The following is a 16,795-nucleotide window of genomic DNA, read 5'->3' as shown; positions in this document are numbered from 1 at the left end:
ACCATGATACACTAGAGACTGGGGCTATAGGCTATAAGACACCAGAGACCGGAGCCATATACCATGAGACATCACAGCCTGTGGTAATAAATCATATGAAACCAGAGACTGGGGCTATAGACCATATGAAACCAGAGACAGGGACAATAGACCATGAGACACATGAGAATTGGGCTGAAGACCATAAGAATCAAGTGAATGGAGGAGTAGACCACGAGCACAAGAGACTGGGGAAAAAGACTAAGACTATGAGACAGCATAGACTGGTGCAATAAACCATGACACACCTGAGACTGGGGCCATAGACCAATGGACACCAGAGAAAGGGGCCAAAGACCAATGGAAACCAGAGACTGGGTCCATGGAGCAATGCAAACCAGTAACTGGGGTAATGGACTGTGGAAAACCAAAGACTGGGACCGTAGACCATGAGACACTTGAGACTGGGACCATAGACCATGAGACACCATAGACTGGGGACATAGACCATGAGACACCAGAGACTGGGGCCATAGATCATGAGACACCAGAGACTGGGGCCATAGATCATGAGACACCAGAGACTGAGGCAATAGATTATGAGCAACCAGAGAATTGGGGCAATAGACCATGAAACACCAAAGACTTTTTGCCATAGACAATGAGACACTAGGGACTGGGGCCATAGACCATGAGACACCAGAGACTGGGGCCATAAATCATGAGACACCAGAGACTGAGGCCATAGACCATGAGACACCAGAGACTGTGGCAGTAGAAAATGATACAAAAGAAACTGGGGCCATAGACCCTGAGACACCAGAGATTGGGGCAATAGGCCATGAGATACCAGGGACTGGGGCCATAGACCAAATGACACCTTAGAATGGGGCCATAGACCATAAGACTCCAGGGACTGGGGCTGTAGACCATGAGACAGAAGAGACTGGGGCCATAGACCATGAGACACCAGAGACTGGGGCAATAGATCATGAGACACCAAAGACTGGGGCCATAGACCATGAAACACCAGAGACTGGGGCCATAGGCCGTGAGATACCAGAAATTGGGGTCATAGACCATGAGACACAAGAGACTGGGGCTAAAGACCATAAGAAACCAAATAATGGGGGCGTAGACCACGAGACACAAGACACTGGGGAAACAGACAAAGAGACACCAGAAACTGGGACAATAGTCCATAAGATACCAGATAATGGTGCCAGAGATCATAAGAATCCAGAGACTGGGGCCGTAGACCATGATACACCAGAAAATGGGGCCATAGACCATGAGACACCAGAGACTGGGGCAATAGACCATGAGACACCAGAGACTGGGGCCATAGACCATGAGACACCAGAGATTGCGACAATAGACCATGAGACACCAAAGACTGGGGCCATAGACCAAATGACACCATAGAATGAGGCCATAGACCATAAGATTCAAGGGACTGGGGCTGTAGACCATGAGACAGAAGAGACTGGGGCCATAGACCATGAGACACCAGAGACTGAGGCCATAGAACATAAGACACCAGTTACTGGGGCCATAGAACATGAGACACCATATACTGGGGACATAGACCATGAGACACCATATACTGGGGACATAGACCATGAGACACCATATACTGGGGACATAGACCATGAGACACCATATACTGGGGACATAGACCATGAGACACCATATACTGGGGACATAGACCATGAGACACCATATACTGGGGACATAGACCATGAGACACCATATACTGGGGACATAGACCATGAGACACCATATACTGGGGACATAGACCATGAGACACCATATACTGGGGACATAGACCATGATACACCAGAAACTTGGGACATAGATCCTTGAGACACCAGAGACTGGGGCAATAAATCATGAGACAGCAGAGACTGAGGCCATAGAACATGAGACACCAGATACTGGGGCTATAGACCATAATACACCAGAGACTGGGGCCATAGATTATGAGCAACCAGTGAATTGGGGCAATAGACCATGAAACACTAAAGACTTTTTGCCATAGACCTTGAGAACTCAGAGAATGGGGCCATAGACATTGAGACAACAGGGACTGGGGCCATAGACCACGAGAAGCCAGAGACTGGGACAATAGACCATGGGACACAAGAGACTGGGGCTAATGACCATGAAACATCAGAGACTGGGGCCATAGACCATCAGACACCAGAAACTGGGGCCATAGACCATCAAACGTTAGGGACTGGGGTTATAGAACATGAGAAACCAGAGACTGGGGCGATAGACCATGAGACACCAGAGACTGGGGCCATAGACCATGAGACACCAGAGACTGGGGCCATAGACCATGAGACACCAGATACCGGGGCCATAGACCACGAGACACCAGAGACTGGAGCAATAGACCATGAGACACCAGAGACTGCGGCAGTAGAAAATGATACAAAAGAGACTGGGGCCATAGACCCTGAGACACCAGAGATTGGGGCAATAGACCATGAGACAACAGAGGCTGGAGCCATATACCATGAGACACCAGAGACTGTGGCAGTAGAAAATGATACAAAAGAAACTGGGGCCATAGACCCTGAGACACCAGAGATTGGGGCAATAGGCCATGAGATACCAGGGACTGGGGCCATAGACCAAATGACACCTTAGAATGGGGCCATAGACCATAAGACTCCAGGGACTGGGGCTGTAGACCATGAGACAGAAGAGACTGGGGCCATAGACCATGAGACACCAGAGACTGGGGCAATAGATCATGAGACACCAAAGACTGGGGCCATAGACCATGAAACACCAGACACTGGGGCCATAGGCCGTGAGATACCAGAAATTGGGGTCATAGACCATGAGACACAAGAGACTGGGGCTAAAGACCATAAGAAACCAAATAATGGGGGCGTAGACCACGAGACACAAGACACTGGGGAAACAGACAAAGAGACACCAGAAACTGGGACAATAGTCCATAAGATACCAGATAATGGTGCCAGAGACCATAAGAATCCAGAGACTGGGGCCGTAGACCATGATACACCAGAAAATGGGGCCATAGACCATGAGACACCAGAGACTGGGGCAATAGACCATGAGACACCAGAGACTGGGGCCATAGACCATGAGACACCAGAGATTGCGACAATAGACCATGAGACACCAAAGACTGGGGCCATAGACCAAATGACACCATAGAATGAGGCCATAGACCATAAGATTCCAGGGACTGGGGCTGTAGACCATGAGACAGAAGAGACTGGGGCCATAGACCATGAGACACCAGAGACTGAGGCCATAGAACATGAGACACCAGTTACTGGGGCCATAGAACATGAGACACCATATACTGGGGACATAGACCATGAGACACCATATACTGGGGACATAGACCATGAGACACCATATACTGGGGACATAGACCATGAGACACCATATACTGGGGACATAGACCATGAGACACCATATACTGGGGACATAGACCATGAGACACCATATACTGGGGACATAGACCATGAGACACCATATACTGGGGACATAGACCATGAGACACCATATACTGGGGACATAGACCATGAGACACCATATACTGGGGACATAGACCATGATACACCAGAAACTTGGGACATAGATCCTTGAGACACCAGAGACTGGGGCAATAAATCATGAGACAGCAGAGACTGAGGCCATAGAACATGAGACACCAGATACTGGGGCTATAGACCATAATACACCAGAGACTGGGGCCATAGATTATGAGCAACCAGTGAATTGGGGCAATAGACCATGAAACACTAAAGACTTTTTGCCATAGACCTTGAGAACTCAGAGAATGGGGCCATAGACATTGAGACAACAGGGACTGGGGCCATAGACCACGAGAAGCCAGAGACTGGGACAATAGACCATGGGACACAAGAGACTGGGGCTAATGACCATGAAACATCAGAGACTGGGGCCATAGACCATCAGACACCAGAAACTGGGGCCATAGACCATCAAACGTTAGGGACTGGGGTTATAGAACATGAGAAACCAGAGACTGGGGCGATAGACCATGAGACACCAGAGACTGGGGCCATAGACCATGAGACACCAGAGACTGGGGCCATAGACCATGAGACACCAGATACCGGGGCCATAGACCACGAGACACCAGAGACTGGAGCAATAGACCATGAGACACCAGAGACTGCGGCAGTAGAAAATGATACAAAAGAGACTGGGGCCATAGACCCTGAGACACCAGAGATTGGGGCAATAGACCATGAGACAACAGAGGCTGGAGCCATATACCATGAGACACCAGAGACTAGGGCCATAGACCATGAGACAACAGAGGCTGGAGCAGTAGAAAATGATACAAAAGAGACTGGGGCAATAGACCAAATGACACCTTAGAATGGGGCCATAGACCATAAAAATCCAGGGACTGGGGCTGTAGACCATGAGACAGAAGAGACTGGGGCCATAGACCATGAGACACCAGAGACTGGGGCAATAGATCATAAGACACCAGAGACTGGGTCATATGCTGTGAGATACCAGAAATTGGGGTCATAGACCATGAGACACAAGAGACTGGAGCTAAAGACCATAAGAAACCAAATAATGGGGGCATAGACCATGAGACACAAGACACTGGGGAAAAAGACAAAGAGACACCAGAAACTGGGACAATAGACCATGAGATACCAGTTAATGGGGCCAGAGACCATAAGAATCCAGAGACTGGGGCCGTAGACCATGATACACCAGAAAATGGGGCCATAGACCATGATCCACCAGAGACTGGGGCAGCAGACCATGAGACACGAGAGACTGGGGCAATAGACCATCAGACACCAGAAACTGGGGCCATAGACCATGAGGCATCAGAGACTGGGGTAATACACCATGAGATACCAGTGACTGGGGCCATAGACCATCAGACACCAGAAACTGGGGCCATAGACCAAAAAAACGTTAGAGACTGGGGCTATAGACCATGAGACACCAGAGACTGGGCGATAGACCATGAGACACCAGATACCGGGGCCATAGACCATGAGACACCAGAGACTGGGGCAATAGACCATAAGACACCAGAGACTGGGGCAGTAGAAAATGATACAAAAGAGACTGGGGCCATAGACCCTGAGACACCAGAGACTGGGGTCATAGACCAAATGACAACATAGAATGGGGCCATAGACCATAAGATTCCAGGGACTGGGGCTGTAGACCATGAGACAGAAGAGACTGGGGCTGTAGACCATGAGACAGAAGAGACTGGGGTCATAGACCATGAGACACCAGAGACTGGGGCCATAGACCATGAGACACCAGAGACTGGGGCCAGAGACCATGAGACACCAGAGACTGGGGCCAGAGACCATTAGACACCAGAGACTGGGGCCAGAGACCATGAGACACCAGAGACTGGGGCCAGAGACCATGAGACACCAGAGACTGGGGCCAGAGACCATAAAAATCCAGAGACTGGGGCCAGAGACCATAAGAATCCAGAGACTGGGGCCATAGACCATGATCCACCAGAGACTGGGGCCATAGACCATGATCCACCAGAGACTGGGGCAGCAGACCATGAGACATGAGAGACTGGGGCAGCAGACCATGAGACATGAGAGACTGGGGCAGCAGACCATGAGACATGAGAGACTGTGGCGATAGACCATGAGACACCAAAGACTGGGGCCATAGACCATGAGACACCAGAAACTGGGGCCAGAGACCTTAAGAATCCAGAGACTGGGGCCGTAGACCATGATACACCAGAAAATGGGGCCATAGACCATGAGACACCAGAGACTGGGGCAGCAAACCATGAGACATGAGAGACTGGGGCAGCAGACCATGAGACATGAGAGACTGGGGCGATAGACCATGAGACACCAAAGACTGGGGCCATAGACCATGAGACACCAGAGACTGGGGCCAGAGACCTTAAGAATCCAGAGACTGGGGCCGTAGACCATGAGACACCAGAAAATGGGGCCATAGACCATGAGACACGAGAGACTGGGGCAGCAGACCATGAGACACGAGAGACTGGGGCGATAGACCATGAGACACCAAAGACTGGGGCCGTAGACCATGATACACCAGAAAATGGGGCCATAGACCATCAGACACCAGAAACTGTGGCCATAGCACATGAGACACCAGAGACTGGGCGATAAACCATGAGACACCAGATACTAGGGCCATAGACCATGAGACACCAGAGACTGGGGCAATAGACCATGAGACACCAGAGACTGGGGCCATAGACCAAATGACACCATAGAATGGGGCCATAGACCATAAGATTCCAGGGACTGGGTCTGTAGACCATGAGACAGAAGAAACTGAGGCCATAGACCATGGGACACCAGAGACTGGGGCACTAGATCATGAAACACCAAAGACTGGGGCCATAGACCATGAGACACCAGAGACTGGGGCCATAGGCCGTGAGATACCAGAGATTGGGGTCATAGACAATGAGACGCAGGAGACTGGGGCTAAAGACCATAAGAAACCAAATAATGGGGGCGTAGTCCATGAGGCACAAGACACTGGGGAAACAGACAAAGAGACACCAGAAACTGGGGCCATAGACCATGAGGCATCAGAGACTGGGGTCATACACCATGAGATACCAGTGACTGGGGCCGTAGACCATAAGAATCCAAAGACTGGGACCGTAGACCATAACACACCAGCGACTGGGGCAATAAACCATGAGACGCAAGAAACTGGGGCCATAGACCATGAGACACCAGAGACTGGGGCAATAGACAATGAGTCACAAGAAACTGGGACAATAGACCATGAGATGCAAGATAATGGGGCCAGAGACCATCAGAATCCAACGACTGGGGCCGTAGACCATGATACACCAGAAAATGAGGCCATAGACCATGATCAACCAAACTGGGGCAGCAGACCATGAGACACCAGAGACTGGGGCCATAGACCATGAGACACCAGAGACTGCGGCCATAGGCCATAAAACATCAGAGACTGGAGCCATAGACCATCAGAAACCAGAAACTGGGGCCATAGACCATCAAACATTAGAGACTGGGGCTATAGAACATGAGACACCAGATACTGGGGCCATAGACCATATGAAACCAGAGACTGGGGCAATAGATCATGAGACACCGGAGACTGGGGCAGTAGAAAATGATACAAAAGAGACTATGGCCATAGACCCTTAGACACCAGAGATTGTGGCCATAGACCAAATGACACCATAGAATGGGGCCATAGACCATAAGATTCCAGGGACTGGGGCCATAGACCATGAGACACCAGAGACTAGGGCAATAGATCATGAGATACCAAAGACTGGGGCCATGGATCATGAGACAACAGAGACTGGGGCCATAGGCCGTGAGATACCAGAGATTGAGGTCATAGACCATGAGATGCAGGAGACTGGGGCTAAAGACCATAAGAAACCAGATAATGGGGCCGTAGACCATAACACACCAGCGACTGGGGCAATAAACCATGAGACACAAGAGACTGGGGCCATAGACCATGAGATACCAGAGACTTGGGCAATAGATAATGAGACACCAGAGACTGGGGCCATGGACCATGATACACCAGAGACTGGGGCCATAGACCATGATACACCAGAGACTGGGGCAATAAACCATGAGACACAAGAGACTGGGGCAATAAACCATGAGACAAAAGAGACTGGGGCCATAGACCATGAGACACCAGAGAACATCGACCATGATACACCAGAGACTGGGGCAGTAGACCATGAGACAACAGAGACTGGTGCTAAGGACCATAAGAACTCAGAGAATGGGGGCATAGACCACTAGACACCAAAGACTGGGGCAATAGACAATGAGTCACAAGAAACTGAGACAATGGACCATGAGATACCAGATAATGGGGCCAGAGACCATAAGAATCCAGAGACTGGGGCTGTAGACCAATATACACCAGAAAATGGGGCGATAGACCATGAGACACCAGAGACTGGGGCCATAGACCATGAGACACCAGAGACTGGGGCCATAGACCATGAGACACCAGAGACTGGGGCCATAGACCATGAGACACCAGAGACTGGGGCCATAGACCATGAAACATCAGAGACTGGGGCCATAGACCATGAGACACCAGAGACTGGGGTGATAGACCATGAGACACCAGAGACTGGGGCTATAGAACATGAGACACCAGAGACTGGGGCGATAGACCATGAGACACCAGAGACTGGGGCAATAGACAATGAGTCACAAGAAACTTGGGCAATAGACCATGAGATACCAGAGAATGGGGCCATAGACCATAAGAATCCAGAGACTGGGGCTGTAGACCATGAGACACCAGAGACTGGGACCGTAGACCATGAGACAGCAGAGACTGGAGAAGTAGAAAATGCTACAAAAGAGACTGGGCCATAGACTCTGAGACACCAGAGATTGGGGCAATAAACTATGAGACAACGGAGGCTGGAGCCATATACCATGAGACACCAGAGACTGGGGTCATAGACCTTAAGATTCCAGGGACTGGGGCTGTAGACCATGAGACAGAAGAGATTGGGGCCATAGACCATGATACACCAGAAACTTGGGACATAGATCCTTGAGACACCCGACAATGGGGCCATAAATCATGAGACACCAGAGACTGGGTCCATAGAACATGAGACACCAGAGATGGGGGCAATAGATTATGAACAACCATTGAATTGGGGCAATAGATCATGAAACGCCAAAGACTTTTTGCCATAGACCATGAGACACCAGGGACTGGGGCCATAGACAATGAGACACCAGGGACTGGGGCCACAGACCGTGAGACACCAGAGACTGGGACAATAGACCATGAGACACCAGAGACTGGGACTAAGGACCATAAGAACTCAGAGAATGGCGACGTAGACCACAAGACATCAGAGACTGGGGCACTAGACAATGAGACACAAGAAACTGGGGCCATAGACCATGAGACACCAGAGACTGGGGATTTAGAAAATGCTACAAAAGAGACTGGGGCCATAGACTCTGAGACACCAGAGATTGGGGCAATAGACTATGAGACACCAGTGACTGGGGCCATAGACCAAATGACACCATAGAATGGGGCCATAGACCATAAGATTCCAGAGACTGGGGCCATAGACCATGAGACACCAGAGACTGGGCCATAGGCTGTCAGATACCAGAAATTGGGGCCATAGACCATGAGACACAAGAAACTGGGGCAATAGACCATCATCAGAGACTGGGGTCATACATCATGAGATACCAGTGACTTGGGCCATAGACCATAAGAAACCAGAGACTGGGGCAATAGATCATGAGATACCAGATAATGGGGCCAGAGACCATAAGAATCGAGAGACTGGGGCCGTAGACCATGATACACCATAGACTGGGGCCATAGACCATGAGACACCAGAGACTGGGGCCATAGACCATGAGACACCAGAGACTGGGGCCATAGACCATGAGACACCAGAGACTGGGGCCATAGACCATGAGACACCAGAGACTGGGGCCATAGACCATGAGACACCAGAGACTGGGGCCATAGACCATGAGACACCAGAGACTGGGGCCATAGACCATGAGACACCAGAGACTGGGGCCATAGACCATGAGACACCAGAGACTGGGGCCATAGACCATGAGACACCAGAGACTGGGGCCATAGACCATGAGACACCAGAGACTGGGGCCATAGACCATGAGACACCAGAGACTGGGGCCATAGACCATGAGACACCAGAGACTGGGGCCATAGACCATGAGACACCAGAGACTGGGGCCATAGACCATGAGACACCAGAGACTGGGGCCATAGACCATGAGACACCAGAGACTGGGGCCATAGACCATGAGACACCAGAGACTGGGGCCGTAGACCATGAGACACCAGAGACTGGGGCCGTAGACCATGAGACACCAGAGACTGGGGCCGTAGACCATGAGACACCAGAGACTGGGGCCGTAGACCATGAGACACCAGAGACTGGGGCCGTAGACCATGAGACACCAGAGACTGGGGCCGTAGACCATGAGACACCAGAGACTGGGGCCGTAGACCATGAGACACCAGAGACTGGGGCCGTAGACCATGAGACACCAGAGACTGGGGCCGTAGACCATGAGACACCAGAGACTGGGGCCGTAGACCATGAGACACCAGAGACTGGGGCCGTAGACCATGAGACACCAGAGACTGGGGCCGTAGACCATGAGACACCAGAGACTGGGGCCGTAGACCATGAGACACCAGAGACTGGGGCCGTAGACCATGAGACACCAGAGACTGGGGCCGTAGACCATGAGACACCAGAGACTGGGGCCGTAGACCATGAGACACCAGAGACTGGGGCCGTAGACCATGAGACACCAGGGACTGGGGCCGTAGACCATGAGACACCAGAGACTGGGGCCATAGACCATGAGACACCAGAGACTGGGGCTGTAGACCATGAGACACCAGAGACTGGGGCCGTAGACCACGAGACACCAGAGACTGCCCCTTGGGGTAAATAACGAGAGACCGGATACGGTTGTGGTGAAATAGAATTTCATGTCTTTATTAGGTCTCGGCTCTGGCACCATCGGGGGCAATACTAGGGTGCTGCCATTATAAGGTACAGCTGGCGCCCCCTCCTGTCCAACATATCCTGAGATGCAACTTTATATATTATGCAAAACGACTACAAGAACGAAGCTCAGTGATTGGCTACTTACATCGCTCCTCCTAATAAATACCCCCCCCCCCCCGAAAGACGCATGGAAATCCGAGACCCCAGTAATGCCCTGTGTGCAAGACGGACACCAGAGGGCAGCAATGAGTCCTCGGTTATGTGACACCAGGGGGCAGCAGTGCGTCCTCGGTTATGTGACACCAGGAGGCAGCAGTGAGTCCTCGGTTATGTGACACCAGGGGGCAGCAGTGAGTCCTCGGTTATGTGACACCAGGGGGCAGCAGTGAGTCCTCGGTTATGTGACACCAGGGGGCAGCAGTGAGGTCTCGGTTATGTGACACCAGGGGGCAGCAGTGAGGTCTCGGTTATGTGACACCAGGAGGCAGCAGTGAGGTCTCAGTTATGTGACACCAGGGGGCAGCAGTGAGGTCTCTGATATGTGACACCAGGAGGCAGCAGTGAGATCACTGATATGTGACACCAGGGGGCAGCAGTGAGGTCTCTGATATGTGACACAAGGAGGCAGCAGTGAGATCACTGATATGTGACACCAGGGGGCAGCAGTGAGGTCTCTGATATGTGACACCAGGGGGCAGCAGTGAGGTCTCGGTTATGTGACACCAGGGGGCAGCAGTGAGGTCTCGGTTATGTGACACCAGGGGGCAGCAGTGAGGTCTCGGTTATGTGACACCAGGGGGCAGCAGTGAGGTCTCGGTTATGTGACACCAGGGGGCAGCAGTGAGGTCTCAGTTATGTGACACCAGGGGGCAGCAGTGAGGTCTCTGATATGTGACACCAGGGGGCAGCAGTGAGGTCTCTGATATGTGACACCAGGAGGCAGCAGTGAGATCACTGATATGTGACACCAGGGGGCAGCAGTGAGGTCTCGGTTATGTGACACCAGGGGGTAGCAGTGAGATCCCGATTATGTGACACCAGGGGGCAGCAGTGAGTCCTCGGTTATGTGACACCAGGAGGCAGCAGTGAGGTCTCGGTTATGTGACACCAGGGGGCAGCAGTGAGATCTCGGTTATGTGACACCAGGGGGCAGCAGTGAGATCTCAGTTATGTGACACCAGGGGGCAGCAGTGAGATCTCGGTTATGTGACACCAGGGGGCAGCAGTGAGGTCTCGGTTATGTGACACCAGGGGGCAGCAGTGAGGTCTCGGTTATGTGACACCAGGGGCAGCAGTGAGATCTCTGATATGTGACACCAGGGGCAGCAGTGAGATCTCGGTTATGTGACACCAGGGGGCAGCAGTGAGGTCTCGGTTATGTGACACCAGGGGGCAGCAGTGAGGTCTCGGTTATGTGACACCAGGGGGCAGCAGTGAGGTCTCTGATATGTGACACCAGGGGGCAGCAGTGAGGTCTCTGATATGTGACACCAGGGGGCAGCAGTGAGGTCTCGGTTATGTGACACCAGGGGGCAGCAGTGAGGTCTCGGTTATGTGACACCAGGGGGCAGCAGTGAGATCTCGGTTATGTGACACCAGGGGGCAGCAGTGAGGTCTCGGTTATGTGACACCAGGGGGCAGCAGTGAGATCTCGGTTATGTGACACCAGGGGGCAGCAGTGAGATCTCGGTTATGTGACACCAGGGGGCAGCAGTGAGGTCTCGGTTATGTGACACCAGGGGGCAGCAGTGAGGTCTCGGTTATGTGACACCAGGGGGCAGCAGTGAGGTCTCTGATATGTGACACCAGGGGGCAGCAGTGAGGTCTCTGATATGTGACACCAGGGGGCAGCAGTGAGGTCTCTGATATGTGACACCAGGGGGCAGCAGTGAGGTCTCGGTTATGTGACACCAGGGGGCAGCAGTGAGGTCTCTGATATGTGACACCAGGGGGCAGCAGTGAGGTCTCGGTTATGTGACACCAGGAGGCAGCTGTGAGGTCTCAGTTATGTGACACCGGGAGGCAGCAGTGAGGTCTCTGACATGTGACACCAGGGGGCAGCAGTGAGGTCTCTGATATGTGACACCAGGGGGCAGCAGTGAGGTCTCAGTTATGTGACACCAGGTGCAGCAGTGAGATCTCGGTTATGTGACACCAGGGGGCAGCAGTGAGGTCTCGGTTATGTGACACCAGGGGGCAGCAGTGAGGTCTCGGTTATGTGACACCAGGGGGCAGCAGTGAGGTCTCAGTTACGTGACACCAGGGGGCAGCAGTGAGATCTCTGATATGTGACACAAGGAGGCAGCAGTGAGATCTCTGATATGTGACACCAGAGGCAGCAGTGAGATCTCGGTTATGTGACACCAGGGGCAGCAGTGAGATCTCTGATATGTGACACCAAAGGCAGCAGTGAGATCTCTGATATGTGACACCAGAGGCAGCAGTGAGATCTCTGATATGTGACACCAGGGGGCAGCAGTGAGGTCTCTGATATGTGACACCAGGGGGCAGCAGTGAGGTCTCGGTTATGTGACACCAGGGGGCAGCAGTGAGATCTCGGTTATGTGACACCAGGGGGCAGCAGTGAGATCTCGGTTATGTGACACCAGGGGGCAGCAGTGAGGTCTCGGTTATGTGACACCAGGGGGCAGCAGTGAGGTCTCGGTTATGTGACACCAGGGGCAGCAGTGAGATCTCGGTTATGTGACACCAGGAGGCAGCATTGAGGTCTCTGATATGTGACACCAGGGGGCAGCAGTGAGGTCTCGGTTATGTGACACCGGGAGGCAGCAGTGAGATCTCGGTTATGTGACACCAGGAGGCAGCAGTGAGATCTCTGATATGTGACACCAGGGGGCAGCAGTGAGGTCTCGGTTATGTGACACCAGGGGGCAGCAGTGAGATCTCGGTTATGTGACACCAGGGGGCAGCAGTGAGATCTCGGTTATGTGACACCAGGGGGCAGCAGTGAGATCTCGGTTATGTGACACCAGGAGGCAGCAGTGAGATCTCAGTTATGTGACACCAGGGGGCAGCAGTGAGATCTCTGATATGTGACACCAGGGGGCAGCAGTGAGGTCTCGGTTATGTGACACCAGGAGGCAGCAGTGAGATCTCGGTTATGTGATACCAGGAGGCAGCAGTGAGATCACTGATACGTGACACCAGGAGGCAGCAGTGAGATCTCGGTTATGTGACACCAGGGGGCAGCAGTGAGGTCTCGGTTATGTGACACCAGGGGGCAGCAGTGAGGTCTCAGTTATGTGACACCAGGGGGCAGCAGTGAGGTCTCGGTTATGTGACACCAGGGGGCAGCAGTGAGATCTCGATTATGTGACACCAGGGGGCAGCAGTGAGTCCTCGGTTATGTGACACCAGGAGGCAGCAGTGAGTCCTCGGTTATGTGACACCAGGAGGCAGCAGTGAGGTCTCGGTTATGTGACACCAGGGGGCAGCAGTGAGGTCTCTGTTATGTGACACCAGGGGGCAGCAGTGAGGTCTCAGTTATGTGACACCAGGGGGCAGCTGTGAGGTGTCGGTTATGTGACACCAGGAGACAGCAGTGAGGTGTCGGTTATGTGACACCAGGGGGCAGCAGTGAGGTCTCTGTTATGTGACACCAGGAGGCAGCAGTGAGGTGTCGGTTATGTGACACCAGGGGGCAGCAGTGAGGTGTCGGTTATGTGACACCAGGAGGCAGCAGTGAGGTCTCTGATATGTGACACCAGGGGGCAGCAGTGAGATCTCGGTTATGTGACACCAGGGGCAGCAGTGAGGTCTCTGATATGTGACACCAGGGGGCAGCAGTGAGATCTCGGTTATGTGACACCAGGGGGCAGCAGTGAGATCTCGGTTATGTGACACCAGGGGGCAGCAGTGAGATCTCTGATATGTGGCACCAGGAGGCAGCAGTGAGATCTCGGTTATGTGACACCAGGGGGCAGCAGTGAGGTCTCTGATATGTGACATCAGGAGGCAGCAGTGAGGTCTCTGTTATGTGACACCAGGAGGCAGCAGTGAGGTCTCAGTTATGTGACACCAGGGGGCAGCAGTGAGGTCTCTGTTATGTGACACCAGGGGGCAGCAGTGAGGTCTCGGTTATGTGACACCAGGGGGCAGCAGTGAGATCTCGGTTATGTGACACCAGGGGGCAGCAGTGAGGTCTCTGATATGTGACACCAGGGGGCAGCAGTGAGGTCTCTGATATGTGACACCAGGGGGCAGCAGTGAGATCTCGGTTATGTGACACCAGGGGGCAGCAGTGAGATCTCGGTTATGTGACACCAGGGGGCAGCAGTGAGATCTCGGTTATGTGACACAAGGGGGCAGCAGTGAGATCTCGGTTATGTGACACCAGGAGGCAGCAGTGAGATCTCTGATATGTGACACCAGGAGGCAGCAGTGAGGTCTCTGATATGTGACACCAGGGGGCAGCAGTGAGATCTCTGATATGTGACACCAGGGGGCAGCAGTGAGATCTCTGATATGTGACACCAAGGGGCAGCAGTGAGATCTCTGATATGTGACACCAGGGGGCAGCAGTGAGGTCTTTGATATGTGACACCAGGAGGCAGCAGTGAGGTCTAGGTTATGTGATACCAGGGGCAGCAGTGAGGTCTCTGTTATGTGACACCAGGGGCAGCAGTGAGGTCTCGGTTATGTGACACCAGGGGGCAGCAGTGAGGTCTCGGTTATTTGACACCAGGGGGCAGCAGTGAGGTCTCGGTTATGTGACACCAGGGGGCAGCAGTGAGGTCTCGGTTATGTGACACCAGGGGGCAGCAGTGAGATCTCTGATATGTGACACCAGGGGGCAGCAGTGAGATCTCTGATATGTGACACCAGGGGGCAGCAGTGAGGTCTCGGTTATGTGACACCAGGGGCAGCAGTGAGATCTCTGATATGTGACACCAGAGGCAGCAGTGAGATCTCGGTTATGTGACACCAGGGGACAGCAGTGAGATCTCTGTTATGTGACACCAGGGGCAGCAGTGAGGTCTCGGTTATGTGACACCAGGGGGCAGCAGTGAGGTCTCGGTTATTTGACACCAGGGGGCAGCAGTGAGGTCTCGGTTATGTGACACCAGGGGGCAGCAGTGAGGTCTCGGTTATGTGACACCAGGGGGCAGCAGTGAGATCTCTGATATGTGACACCAGGGGGCAGCAGTGAGATCTCTGATATGTGACACCAGGGGGCAGCAGTGAGGTCTCGGTTATGTGACACCAGGGGCAGCAGTGAGATCTCTGATATGTGACACCAGAGGCAGCAGTGAGATCTCGGTTATGTGACACCAGGGGGCAGCAGTGAGGTCTCGGTTATGTGACACCAGGAGGCAGCAGTGAGATCTCTGATATGTGACACCAGGGGGCAGCAGTGAGATCTCGGTTATGTGACACCAGGGGGCAGCAGTGAGATCTCTGATATGTGACACCAGGGGGCAGCAGTGAGGTCTCGGTTATGTGACACCAGAGGCAGCAGTGAGATCTCTGATATGTGACACCAGGGGGCAGCAGTGAGATCTCGGTTATGTGACACCGGGAGGCAGCAGTGAGATCTCGGTTATGTGACACCAGGGGGCAGCAGTGAGATCTCTGATATGTGACACCAGGGGGCAGCAGTGAGGTCTCGGTTATGTGACACCAGGGGGCAGAAGTGAGGTCTCTGATATGTGACACCAGGAGGCAGCAGTGAGATCTCGGTTATGTGACACCAGGAGGCAGCAGTGAGATCTCGGTTATGTGACACCAGGGGCAGCAGTGAGATCTCGGTTATGTGACACCAGGAGGCAGCAGTGAGATCTCGGTTATGTGACACCAGGAGGCAGCAGTGAGATCTCGGTTATGTGACACCAGGAGGCAGCAGTGAGATCTCGGTTATGTGACACCAGGGGCAGCAGTGAGATCTCGGTTATGTGACACCAGGGGGCAGCAGTGAGGTCTCGGTTATGTGACACCAGGGGGCAGCAGTGAGGTCTCGGTTATGTGACACCAGGGGCAGCAGTGAGATCTCTGATATGTGACACCAGAGGCAGCAGTGAGATCTCGGTTATGTGACACCAGGAGGCAGCAGTGAGATCTCGGTTATGTGACACCAGGAGGCAGCAGTGAGATCTCGGTTATGTGACACCAGGGGCAGCAGTGAGATCTCTGATATGTGACACCAGAGGCAGCAGTGAGATCTCGGTTATGTGACACCAGGGGGCAGCAGTGAGGTCTCGGTTATGTGACACC

Source organism: Engystomops pustulosus, chromosome 4 (genome assembly GCF_040894005.1).
Source record: "Engystomops pustulosus chromosome 4, aEngPut4.maternal, whole genome shotgun sequence".
NCBI classification, from domain to species: Eukaryota; Metazoa; Chordata; class Amphibia; order Anura; family Leptodactylidae; genus Engystomops; species Engystomops pustulosus.
This window is presented reverse-complemented; position numbering follows the sequence as displayed.